This window comes from Pseudopipra pipra, chromosome 9 (genome assembly GCF_036250125.1).
Source record: "Pseudopipra pipra isolate bDixPip1 chromosome 9, bDixPip1.hap1, whole genome shotgun sequence".
Taxonomy (NCBI): Eukaryota; Metazoa; Chordata; class Aves; order Passeriformes; family Pipridae; genus Pseudopipra; species Pseudopipra pipra.
The window spans coordinates 15265780-15277049 of NC_087557.1; the positions used below are offsets into that span (position 1 = coordinate 15265780).

Genomic DNA, 11270 nt, shown 5'->3' on the forward strand with positions numbered 1-11270 from the left:
TGGAGAGAAACTGAGAGAGGCCACTTCATTGTTTGTATCCAGGATGCTTTTTGCAAGTAAATTGCCAGGATAGGCAATTGTCTCTTTATCCAAGTCCAAGGGATATCTGAGTCCAAGACAGCTGATGACATTATATTGGGCATTCATTTTAGAACTGCTGAGCCCACAGAAATCAATAGTTTTCCATTATCGGGTCCGGCTGGGTCACTAGTCTGTCAATGAGCTGTTACAATCACTGTACAAGGGTGAACCTGACCAGTCAATTGCTGCTGACAAGAGGAAAACACGCTGACAGCCACTGGAACAAGCCAGAACACAGATTTGCACTTCAGTTTACCATCTGAGGAGACTGGGAGCAAGGCCTTTTCCAAGATGTAGGGCATGCACTGTGGGAGATGAAGCCCCCTCTCTCCCTCCCTCCCATACATCAGACAGGCCTTCCCTGTCCAGGGAATGAAGGTTTGTTTCTGTATTCCCAAACACCAGAGAACTCACTAACTGGAGATGAAGGAACCACCTTCTTTGGCAGTCAAAAAGAAATGTGCTAAAAGGGAAGGCTTCTGCTGGCAAGGCCAGAGGACCAGTCTTGTGTCTGCGGTGGCCATCACTGAGGGATGTGGGCTCAGGGACTTCTTGTCCGTGGCAGGTGCCTGTGCTAGATTAGGCAGGAATGCAGATGACAGGGTTAACTCCAATTCTTGTCTGTGTTTTAGCACTGACTTCCTATCAAATTTGAGAGCGGAGAAAAAATAAATATTTAGAAATTATCCCAATATTATGATTTTTAATTTTCAACTTTATTAACTTCTTTCAAGTGTTAAATCCTGACCGTTTTATTTATGCCTCCGGTCGTCTGTTTGATTCTTGCAGAAGTCAATATTCACTTGTGCTCCATCATCAAACAAAAAACTGGTAATCAACTTTATCACTGGAAGCCAACTAGCTGGGTTTTAAAAAATACACTACCCAAAAGAAAGATCATTTTCTTTAAATGAGAGGAGAGGGAAGTCTTTTTAACAGAGAAGAGCAAACCTTCCTTTACTGGTAATTAGAAGCACCAGTCTTATATGACTTGCAGCATTTGGTAGCTCAAGCCGCGTCAGATCTCTTACAGCATTAATTAAAAAGAATTTATGTTTTTTTAATAAAATGCTTCATGTTTTAGCCCTTTTCTTCCTCCTTCCAAATGTGATTACGGGGGCTGAAGGGAATTCAGGTTAATATGTTGACACACTTAACAATGCGGGGTCATGTAGCACAATCCGCTCGGCTGGTTCGACGCGGCGCGGCCCCTGACAGGTCCCATCAGCCGCTGCCCTAAAGGCAGAGGCGAGGGGAGGATTTTAATTACTGCGCTGTGCGCGAGTTTGCCAGCATTAAATTGAGACATAATTAGGCCCCCGAATTTTAATAATTGTCCTAGCTAATTGGGCAGACAAGTACGCTCTGCAGCGTGGCGTGATTAGATAATTAGTGTTTCCAAATGACAAAATTGGGCTCTTGATTGAGGATTCCAGATGCGGGGGCGGGGGGGGGAAAAAAGCGGGCGGCTCCCTGCTCGGGCAGAGCCGAGTCGAGTCGAGCCAGGGGAGGCGACCGGGCCAGGTGAGTTGGGCTGTGCCTGGGCGGGGATCCCGGCGGGGAGCTGTGAGCGGGGACAGGAGCGGGCCCGCGGGCGCGGCGCGGAGCCGCGGTGTCTGCGGGCCGGGAGGCGCACCTCCCGGGCGGGCGCCTGATGCGCGTGTCCCCCGTGACGCGGCGTGAAGCGATTGACCCGGCGGCGCTAATTGATCGCCTCCGCCCGAGGACGGCGCGGCACGAGCGGCCACGGGAAGGACAAGCAGGGCCCGCGGGACGGACCCGCCTCGGCGGCGGCGGCGGCACCGGCACCGGCACCGGCACGGCGGGACTGCGGCACCTCCGCCCGCGGCCGCCAGGGGGCGCCGCTCCCGCGCGGCGGCGGCGGCGGCTCCGCGCCCGCTCCGCGTCCGGGCAGGGCCGCGGCTGCGTGAGTACCGCTCCCCCTGCCCCACTGCCCCGGCAGGGCCGCGGCTCCGTGAGTACCGCTCCCCCTGCCCCACTGCCCCGGCAGGGCCGCGGCTCCGTGAGTACCGCTCCCCCTGCCCCACTGCCCCGGCAGGGCCGCGGCTGCGTGAGTACAGCTCCCCCTGCCCCACTGCTCCGGCAGGGCCGCGGCTGCGTGAGTACCGCTCCCCCTGCCCCGCCCGCCCCGCTGCCCCGGCAGGGCCGCGGCTCCGTGAGTACCGCTCCCCCTGCCCCACTGCCCCGGCAGGGCCGCGGCTCCGTGAGTACCGCTCCCCCTGCCCCGCCGCCGGCACCGCGTGCCGCCGCCCGCCCCGCCCGGGCCGGGCCCTTCCCTGCGGCCGCTGAGCCGGTGCGGAGCGCCGACCCCGCCGCTCGGCGCCGAGGCGGGGATCACCGCCCCGCCAGGCTCCCCATGTCCCCACAGCCTGCTGGGGAACCTTGCTAACGAGAAAAATAGATAGATTGTTTCCTTATACCTATCAAATCTATATAAATATATGTCTCTGTTGAGCTAGACCGCGGACACCTCCCCGGCAGCCACGGCGCTGGAGCCGCGGTGACGCAGCGCCGGCGATGCTCGCAGGTGCCACCCTGCTGCTACCGTTACCTGCGGACTGCAGTCCCCGCGTGGAAATAAAAAAATTCCCGTAAAAACGATTTTAATTTTAATTATACAACAGAGCTCATTAATATATTTTTATATATATATATAAAAAAAAAAAAGGCTGTACGCGCAGAGGGCGAGTGGCGGTGCCGAGGCCCCGCACCGTCCCGCCCCGGCCGCGCAGGTTGGGGGGCACCGCGGGCCTCCCTCCCTGCGGCGGGCAGCGCTCCCGCCGCGCCGGGGAGCCCCGCCGGCTACCGCACCCCCGGGGAGCGGGGAATCCCCCACGCAGGCTCGTGCCGGACAGGGACTTGCTTTTGTTTGTCACTATTCTCATTATTTTCTCTGCGAAGAAGCAGGCGGTTTCACGCGGCGATATAAAGTTGGCTCGCCAATAACCGGAAGTTAAAATGCAAACGCTTCACTAGGAAGCGTTTCACGCAGCTGGTGCAAAATCACTTTTATTTTTTATCTGCGGGAAGGAAAAACAGTTTTATGATTTTTTTTCCTGTGAGATAGCACTGTCATCAAAATACAGATGCTTTTCCTACATCAATGATTTTTCAGTACAGCCTAAGGGCCTCTTGGCTTTAAAGCTCTAGTTATTTTTGCTAATATATCAAGAATTTAACTCCTAACTATTTCATAAATCAACTCCAGATGCACTGTACAGTATTTATATACTTATTTTCAGATGTACATTCTGGCTCAGTAGATTGCCAACTCACCATTTCAATGCTTCAAAGCGATGATGCTGGGAATTGTCAGCTCTGAAGACAAGGTTAGCTCACAGGAGCAGAATGTACTGTGTAAAATGCTGATTTATGAAAGTGTTACAATCCATATATCTTGCAGGTCGAATTGCATGCATTATATGATCAGAAATACACAGAGGATTGATCTGCCAGTGCTTATTTTGAAGCAGAATTCATGTTGTCTCCAAAGGTGAGGGTGCCAGTGATGTACTGGGGCAGAAGCTAGAAGGTGCATCTTTCAACCCACCCCAGCCTGGAGAAGCTGTGGCAGAGCACTCCTGTACCCTGATAACAAACCCCCGTAGCCTAACCCTCACCCCAGCATTGCTGGGAGCAGTGAGCACCCTGCCCTGCCCAGGATGAAAAATATCTCCTGTGAGCCAATAGATGCCCTACTCATTTTTAAAAATCTTTTCTCACTTTGATGGGCTCCTGACCAGCAGATGACACATCCTCAGGCCTATGAGCTGCTGAGGGTGTTGCTTTCCCATAAACAGTTGCTCTCTGAGAAGCCTCAGTAGCCTCTGCAGCCAAGGGGACTCTGGGGGGCTCTGGCAGGCTCCATTTTGCCATCCTCCTGCCAGCCTGTGGGTAGTCTTTCCTATTGTAGGTAGGCCTGTGGTGCTCATATGAAGGTGATATCCAGCTCCAAGTTTGCAGTTAATCAAGTCTACTCGGTGAAGTTGAACAATTTAATCAGTGCGTGATGAAGCCTTGGATGTATCTGAGCTGTATCACGTTATCTTCACATCTAAAGCAATAGTCAGAGATTAGATGGGGGGAACTAACGACATAGTGGTAGTTCCTGCCCTGATCCTGTGCAGTCACATCACGATACAGCAGTGTGAGCACAGCAGCCTGTTCTGTGTGTGGTCATTGCACGGCCAAGGCCGTGGTAAGTCTCCTATTCCCGGGACGCTGTCATGCTGTTTAGTAACCAGATTACAGCTTGGGTACGCATTACTTAGCAACCCTTGCCAGGAATGCTTTTCGTCTGCCTGGTGAGAAGGCTGGGACTCTTCCTTCAGGGGCACTATCAGATAAGTGTCCTGTCGCTTGTGCGCAGAGTTTTTGTGATACGGTGGCAGGGCGATGGGAGCTGAAGGCCACTTAGATGTGGCACCGAATGGCACTGTGTGACTTGGCCCTGTTTCTTGCAGAAAACACACTCCACCCATGTTTCATGCCCTTCCCAGCCTGCTGCTTCATCTCCAGGTGCAGAGGAAGGAGGTTGTTTTTGGCTAAGGTGCTACTGTCTTGGGACCTGGTTATTTTATATAGTTTCTTTCCAGTTCCAGGTTAGTACAAGGATTTTGATGAGCTGACGTACAGAAAATGGTATCCCTGTCCTGTCTGATGTCTTCTTGGTCAAGTCCAGTCTGTGTTTATTGCTTCTCAAATGGTAGCTGGATTTGCTGGATTTACAGATCTTCCCTGGGGTGACAGCGCTGATTGTCCATGCAGATATGGACAAATAGAGTTGAAGTTATTTACTTTGTGAATAATATAGTAATTTTTTTTCTGAGTACCAGTTCGATTAAATAGTTTGGTTTGGGGGTTTGGCTGTTTTGGTTTTTTTGTTTATTTTTTTTTTAATGAGTATAATGATGCTGAAAATGTAAAAAGTAAATAATTAGACTTATAAAATAGGGCATTTATTTATTTATGGTGGTCTAATTGAAGGTGTTCCCCTTGTTAGTGTTAAAGTAGAATAATCTTCTTATTGTACAGGCAGCTGTAGAAGTAAGAAAGTACTTTAAACTAGTAGAAGATTTTTCACACCTGCTGTCTTTATGAAGCGCCGTCTTGCTTTTCCGCTGGTCTGACACATGACTGCAAACCTGGCTCGATCGGGAGTCTCCATGTCCACCTACGCTGGAAGGCACATCCGGACGGCCGGAGGCGTTGCCGGCTGCCGGCGGTGATGGCACAGCCCCGCTTGTGCGGCAGCTCCAGGCCTTGCCAGGGCACGTCAGTATTTCTTGTCCCTCGCTTTCGGGGTGTCTTCCCGGTGTGGGGAACCCCCAAAGCCGGCCAAACCCTCCCGCGGGCGAGGAGCGCACCCCGCGCCGGCGGGGCGGGGCGGTGAGGGGCGCCGGGCTCACGCCGCCGGGAGCTGCTGAAGTGAGAACTTGAAAGGAGCCGTCGGTGGCGAGAAGAGGCGGACAAAGCAAGCGCCGGGCTACCGAACGCGGCGCTCTGCCGGCGAGTTTTAAGGCGCTTCAAGTCTAAAGGAGAAGTGACAGGGCAATCATCTCCCCGGCTTGGCTGCGGATGGGAGGGTGGAATCTTGCTAACAGCTCGCGTATCTGTATATTTAATTGCGACCTGGCTGCATGTTCCTGTTGAGGAAGGATGCAGATCACAAGCGAATCTATAAAAACGCAGTTGACAAGCCAAGGAAAGGGATAACTGACAGATGAAACGACAGTCAGCGCGGAGCTAACTGGCAAACGCATCGGTACAAAGTCAGATACCTTCTGAGAGGAGTAGTAGTTTGTTTTATTCCGGTTCTCCAGAGTTTTATCTACTGTCGGTGTGATGGGGTAGAGAGGAGCTAATGTGCCCTGTTTAGGATACACACATGCAGATTAGATCAGGCTTCAGACACCATGTTTCACTCAAGACTTAGAACAGTTAGAGGAATAAACCAGGCTTCACCCACCTAGGAAAACATGGAATTTTAATGATTTAAAGGTGATTTACACTTGTTTAAACACAACCGTTTCACATACGGATATAGGGAGCTATCGGGAGTTGATGGGGTCAGGAGCTGGGGCCCGGAGCTCGCCGCCACCGTTATACGAGGCTGGGGCGCTGGGAATACCAGCGTTTTCTTCACTTTTGTGTTACTTTAAGTTTTCAATGAGGCTAGTGTAATTACGAGGCGTTTAACTTTTTGCCAGGCTCTTTCATTATGGCTTTGCATTTGCACCTCGCTTTTAAGAGAAGTAATAACATTCACAGTCAGGGGCAAATCCTGTTAATGAACAAATTAAAGTTCAAACAGTTATTCAAGTTCACAGCCCCACTCGCTGCTCCTTTAATAAGAGTTATACATGTTACTTTCTCTCGGGATCACTCCCCCTTTTATTACTTTTTAAGCTTTTCATAAGCACTAGCGAGCTATACGGGCAGCTCCCAGCCTCTAAAGAGCCCACAAATCCTGAAGGGAGCCCTAATCCGACCTTAATTTGGCAACTTTTGTAAAAGACATAAAAGCTCGGGTGCCACCCTTGTGCGCTCAGATTATAATGTCAGGGGACAAGCCGGGGGAAGGCTCCCTCCATCCCGCACCCACCTATTTGAGTTGGCTCCCTCCCTTCCGGAGCTGTTCATAAAGCCTCCGTTAGTCCCTCACGGGTATCGGAAGAGAAGTAAGGAAGTCTGATTGATATCCTGGGAATTTCCACCCCCTCTCACGATAGCTCTACTTGGCTGCGCTGGGCGCGGGCTGCCGGAGCGGGCCGGTCCTCCCAGCACCGGCACCGCTGCCCTTGGGCCGGAGCCCGTTGCCTGCCTTCGAGTCAGCAACGTGGAGTTAAAAACAAAACAAAACAACCCCCCCGAAAATATAAATCCTTGCGCTCTTCTTCTCTTCCCGGCCCTCTTCTTTTTCTCCAAACCTTGCGCGATTAGAGTGTCTGCGCTCACCTCGGCATTTGCATAACATGAATCTAAATTCCCCTTGTCAGGGGCTGCCCGAGCCCGGGGGAGCCGCGGGTCCCGGTGAGACCGGGCGGGGAGCGGGGTGGCCCCCCCGCAGAGCCGGGCTCCGGGCCGGGGGGCGGCGGGCAGAGTCCAACAAAACCCGGGGAGTTTGACACTGGTTCACGGCAGCGCCGGTGCAAAAGCGCCGTCTATGTACAAATAAAGGAGATCACACTCCCCATTATCTACCTCCTGGCGAGTGTTTGATTTGTGACATCAAAAGCTTATCAAGGCAAGCTCACCAAAAAAAAAAAAAAAAAAAAAAAAGAAAAAAAAAAAAAAAGGCACCTCTTCATGGAGGGAGATCGCTGCGGTTTGGGTTGGGTGATGTGGGGGAAGGAGGAGGGAACCGGTACTGACAAAACGCCTCCGGTGCCAGGGAGGCGATTTCTGCCCCGCCCGTGCCCCCGCAGGCCGAGCGGCGGGGCTGGTGCGGGGCCGGCCGCGGGTGCGGGGCGCTGCCGCGGGCGCGCAGAGCAGTGGACGGGCGGGCTGGCCCCGGCGGAGGGCTGGAGGGAGGCCCTGATTCTTCGCAGCCATCCACACAGAAGTGGTTTGATATAATCACCATGACAACTGCCGCCTATAAGCATACAAATAATAGAGATGAAATAGACAAAAGATTAGCATGCCATGAAAAGTACAATAAGTTTCTTATTTAGCATTTAGATAACTGTCTTTCCTTCGGAGCAGGCTTCAAAGTTGAACCCAGTTTAGACCAAGAGGATTAATTCTTTCTTCCGCATGCTTCATTGAATCTCTCATTACCAAACTTTGTCTGTATTGATGTAAGATTTGATTGAAGATTAGAGCATTTAGCAAATCTTGCTTTTCTGCATGTATCAGGCCTTTTCAAGCGCAGACCGTGCTGCCCAGTGGTCAATACCCTTACTTTTATCCAGTGTCTGCTTCATTTAAACTTAATCAACTCCCTCAATGAACTGGAACAGGGAAACGTCCCTGAGGTAAGAATGTTGTGCTGTTCTTAGATAATTCTTTGCTCCCTCTCCGAATCCGCTGGCGTTAAACCTAAAATTGCTCTCTGATGAACTTAATCAATATGATAATGACAATTGAGGCTGAATGGCTCGGCCTGGGCTCGGCACGGAAAAGGTAGATGGCTGTGCCCATAGCCTAAAAGCAACTTCTCCTTTCTCGCCTCTTCTTTTGTGTGCACTGCTCCCACCTTTCTTTCTCTCTCTCTCCCCCTCTTCCCCCCTCTCCGTGACACCGACCGCTGCTCACGCTGGAGAATGATGCTTCTTTGTGCGGCAGGAAGACTCGTATGTCACCGCCCGGAGGAGCGGAGCGGAGCGATTGGCCGGGTGAATTATCTGCCTTGTTGCAGTGAATTATTTGCACTGTTTCCTTTCCCAGTCAACAAGTTTCTGAGGTATAGCGCAGATCAATCAAAGCTGACAGAGCGCATGTGAAGCTTTTACTGTGTAAATCTGGACCTCTTGTCCCGGCTTCGTTGGCACTGGCATCTGTATATCATTTTTATACTGCTACCAGTAGAGCAATTTCAAAAGTATTTGCAAGGAAAATGGATGTCCCCATCTGTTCCTGGAATCATAAATGTGCCACTTTCGGAGGGTTTTCACTGGTAATCATATCTTTAATGATGAACAAACTTGTGATATATACCTTTCCATAAAATGGGGTTTTCTTCACTTTATTGTGATTGGCTGGGATAAATAGCTTTTCCATATGTTAGGAAGATAAAACATAAGATTACCAGACCTCGTTTGTTTGATCATAAACAAAAGAAACAATTCGCTCCAAACACTCTTTAAACAGAAACAACTGCAGAATTAAATTGTATTAACAAGCTATCGATGGGTCATGAGGCAAGCAACTGTCTCCGTGGAAAAGACAGCTGGTTTAAAATACGAGTAGTCGGTCCTTCTCGCTATTCGGGTGACCGTAATGCAGACGTGGATTTTAAATACTCGATGCTAATTTTAATTTTGTTTTTCTTTATATGTCTTTATCTCCATATTTTTTTCTCCAGCTTGACTTTGAATTTCCTTAAGTGCCAGAACGAGGATGCGGTGCTGGGTAGTGCATTGCCGTGTGCTATATTTAGAAAGCAGCTGGAAGAGAAAATGTCCTCAGGAATCTGGACTGTTTTGTTGTAAATGTCCCTCCAGTCCCAGCACTGTAAACGTAAACGCTCGTTCTACAGACGTGTCAGCGCTTGGCGCTGCCTGGGAGAGCTGGGTAAGGATGGGTTCGGGGAGCCACTGCTGACTCCCCGGCACTGCCCAGCAGCCTTGGCGGTGTCCTACGGCGATGAGAGGTGCCATGGCCAGGGCTGCCCGGCGGCGTGGCTGCCTGCGCACCCTCGCGGTGAGGGGCAGAGGTGCCTGGGTTTCTCCCTGCCAGAGGTACATCCTCTCCGCCCGGGGGAACCGGCAGGTTGCATGCACCCCTTTCTCCGTGCAGAGCGCCTCAGCCGCGAGGTTCACTGCCCGGTGCCCCGAAAGGGACACTCCACTTGTGTTTCGGTGGGGCAGCGCTCTCCGCCCGCCACCGCCGCGGGCCGGGCAATCCGCGCCCGCGGGTGCCAGAGCGCAGCGGCGGGTCAGGTGGCACTTACAGTCCTCCCCCTCCCTGGAAATTCAGCAGCAAGAGCACCCTCAGACCCACCGCCCGCCCCCCGCGTGGAGTGAAGGTTGATGCTAAACGGGGTTTTGTGCCTGAGGCTTGGCCCTTCGGGAATGGGGACAGACCGTGCCGGAGGGACATCCCGCCTGGCTGTTACTCAGGGTGGAAGCTCCAACGGCCTCGGAACAGCCCCGGGGTGCCCTCTCCTCCGCGCCTTGAGACCCCGCGCCCGAGGTAGGTTCCCCCGTCCCGTGTAATGCTCCCCCACAACCTCGCTGCCCCTTCCTCTGCCAGTGCCCCTCGGTGGGCACGGAGAGCCGGGGGCAGCGCTAAGTGGGCGGTTCCCAGCTGAGAGTACAGCCAGCGGCTGCTTCCAAGAGGGCGGCTTCCCACCCACACTCGCCCGCCCCACACGGGGCTCTCGCGGCAGTGGGGATGAGTCGGTATCGGCGGGCGGGAATTGGCCAAGTTAACGTTTCTTAAGGCCAGAAGAGACCATTAAATCATCCACCTGACCTCTCGTGTTACAAGGCTGTATAATTCCATCCAGTCCTAAGGCATTAAGCCAAATAATTTGTGTTTGAATAAAATGTGCCTTCTAGAAAGTCTCATGATCCTGAGGATTTCAAGAAATGGAGGTTTTGCTGTTGTCCTGGAGAGTGTGTTGTGGCAGTCAACCCTTGGTTAAGGGATGAGCCTCATTTCCATGACACGTTGACCTTGTTTAAATTACTCCCCAATGCCAGGCTTATATTTTGGAGCCTACTAGTACCTTGTTGCAACTGTGGCTACCTTGGCTTTCCCCTTCCTTTCGCACAGGTGTCATGCCTGCTCCATGTTAGCACAGAGGAGGGCCTGGCTCTACCTCGGGCTGCCTGGGGAATCTGGAGTTATCCAACACCAGACTGCCGTAGCGCTCAGCCTGCCTGGTGACTGTGGCAAGGAAGAGTCCCAGCACCTCAGGCTGGGTAGGCCAATGGGACATACCATTGAAAACCACTGCTCAAAGGGCCTAGTCCTGCCTTACTGTGAAATCATGGGCCAACACCCTTTCTAACCAAGCCAGTGCCCAATAGGAGAAGGATGAGGTACCTTCTTGGGAAGCTCTGCTCTCCACCGGGCAGGCAAAGCCTGTGGGTGCCTGGAGGCAGGTGGTTGGGCTGCTGTGGGTTCAGAGTATTTGTGGAAGAGGAGAATATTGTATCTGTTGATCATCTAGGGCTCAAAAGATTTTACTTCTCTAGTAAATAGTTGCTGCCTCTGTTGTAGAGCAATGCTGTTGGCAGACACACTGCAGTAGGATGAAACCAACCCCACTTCAGAGAAGCAGTCCCCCAGCTGCGGGCGCCATCCCGAGGTAAAGGAGCTGGACAGAAGCTGAGGAGATGGTGCAGGGTCCCTGCCACCCCCAAGCAACCCCGCTCGTCCCTTTCCCTCTGTGGGACGCACCCCGTGCATCCCAGATGCCCCCGCTCCCGGCGACGTGCCCAGTGTCCCCCGCATGGCCCAGGCCCACGTGGGGAGAAGACATGCCTGGGACTGCG

At 52.5% G+C, this 11270-nt stretch overlaps 1 long non-coding RNA gene across 6 annotated transcripts in view; it reads left to right on the forward strand.

The window, feature by feature from the left end:
* The first annotated feature begins 2797 nt into the window (after positions 1-2797).
* LOC135418918 (uncharacterized) overlaps positions 2798-11270 on the forward strand; it is a 13254-nt gene continuing 4781 nt past the window's right edge. The window contains exons 1-4 of one of the 6 annotated variants that reach the window (XR_010432743.1): positions 2798-8441; positions 9131-9339; positions 9745-10814; positions 10996-11083. This is a non-coding gene — a long non-coding RNA (uncharacterized LOC135418918). Of the gene's footprint in view, positions 8442-9130; positions 10815-10995; positions 11084-11270 lie in introns of all 6 variants that reach the window. The other 5 variants (XR_010432744.1, XR_010432740.1, XR_010432741.1 and 2 more) reach the window with 5 other exon arrangements.